The sequence below is a fragment of the Gossypium raimondii genome, chromosome 13, assembly GCF_025698545.1.
Source record: "Gossypium raimondii isolate GPD5lz chromosome 13, ASM2569854v1, whole genome shotgun sequence".
NCBI classification, from domain to species: domain Eukaryota; kingdom Viridiplantae; phylum Streptophyta; class Magnoliopsida; order Malvales; family Malvaceae; genus Gossypium; species Gossypium raimondii.
This window is the reverse complement of record NC_068577.1, coordinates 22,144,544-22,146,429: the sequence shown is the minus strand read 5'-3', so window position 1 is coordinate 22,146,429 and position 1,886 is coordinate 22,144,544. Positions and strand designations below refer to the sequence as shown.

Below are 1,886 nucleotides of genomic sequence, written 5' to 3'. Positions count from 1 at the left end.
TTGGAGATGGTTCAAGGAAGTATAACAAGGCCAACCATCACAGGTCATAATTTTAAAATCAAACCAGTAATAATGCAGAACAATTTGCAGTTCAAAGGCACCGATGATGCTATTCGTCTTTGGTTGTTCCCCTTCTCATTAATAGATAACACTTTCTCTTGGTTACAGTTATAGACACTAGGATCTATCACGATATGGGATTAACTCGTTGGAAAATTCTTTCAAAAATTCTTCCCTATCAGCATAACGGTCCAATTAAGAAGGGAAATCACAAGTTTTAAACAATTAAAAGGAGAAAGTTTTCACGAAGGTTGGGAATGTTTTAAAACAGTAATTTAGATATGCCTACACCATGGATTACCTGAGTGGCTAAGACTGCAAATGTTCTACAACAGGTTGGTTGCACACGCACGATCAAGACTAGATGGAGCCATAGAAGGAGCCCTAATGAGCAAGACATACAAAGACGCATATGAATTGATAAAGAACATGGTAATAAATTCCTTCCAATGGCCAACTAAAGAAAACATATATGGTCAGAAGCCATCTTTAATCAAAGTTGTCCAAGAGGATGGTAGATATCAACAGATAGTGGATAGGCTAAACCATATATAATCCTTATCCAGTGCATCATGAATATATAGAGGACATAAACCTCTCTTCAATTACATCAATAATCCTACCGAGGGCGTGAACTACATTGGGAATAGGGGTGGAAACCCTTATTCAAATATTTATAATCCTAAATGGAGAGATCACCCAAACCTGAAATGGGACAGAAACCAGGGAGGAGGTAGTAATTCTAACCGAGTTAAAAATTCTAATTATCAACCTCCTTATTTACAGAAGCCTCAAGAAAGGGCCAACATGAAGGACCATACTATATGTGGTCAACGCTTGATCGGATTAAGGGTGAGATGCAGTCAATGAGGACAAAAGTGAAACAAATGCAATCTTAGTGTACCAGTATGACAAAAACATTGTCTAAGCTCAAAGATCAAATAAGCCAATTAATGAACATGATGGGAGACATTAAAAGACAGACTGGTACTAGAATCCCAAGCTATAATAACTCGTTTTCAATGATATCAGAATAATGGTTTTGGGACCACAATTCCAATGATTAAATTACTACTTTATTATTTATTTAATATTTGCGGGAATATATTAAGGTCGTATTAAAATTTTGTTAAGAAATTTTGATGTTTAAGTAGTTAATTAAGTAAAAAGGACTAAATCGTAAAAGTGTAAAAGTTGAGTTCTATTAGTTAAAAGGGTCAAATGGCTTTAGAAATGAAAGTTAACGGGCTTGAATGGTAATTATACCATATATGATGATAGTGGATGTACATGGATAGGTTTTAATGTAATTATGATAATTTTTAAATGTTAAATAAGTAATTTGATAATTAAGTTAATTGTTAATTAAACAAAAGATGAAAAAAACCTATCATCTTTTTCATTTTCTTCTTCCTTGGCCAAAATCACCATTAGAGGGGGGAAGCTTTGGTTTTGATTTTCATCATGCATGGTATGTATTTTTGTCCCCATTTTAATGATTTTTATGTTTTTGAAATCGTTGCAACTAGGTCCAACCAACCCTTACCTTCGTTTTTGAATCTGTTAAAAATTGAGGAAGTTACCATTAATGAATCTTGGCTGTTTGTGTTGATAAATTATATTTTTGAAGCTTTGATTGTGATATTTGGTTGTTTTGTAAAGTGATTTTTGTTATATTTTGATTTAAAGATTAAATTATTAAAATGTCAAAATTTCAAGGTTTTATAATGAGTTTGATGGATGATAGGGACTGTTTAAGGGCCTAGAATATTTGGCTATAGTTTGATTCTTGGAAAAATGGTCAATTTGATGGTTTTCAAGTTAGA

General features: G+C 32.9%; 1 non-coding gene across 1 annotated transcript; it reads right to left on the bottom strand.

Moving 5' to 3' along the window:
* Positions 1-253: 253 nt before the first annotated feature.
* On the bottom strand, positions 254-359 carry LOC128036413 (small nucleolar RNA R71). The gene has a single exon (XR_008193210.1). It is a non-coding gene; the product is annotated as a small nucleolar RNA R71 (small nucleolar RNA).
* Positions 360-1,886: the final 1,527 nt, after the last annotated feature.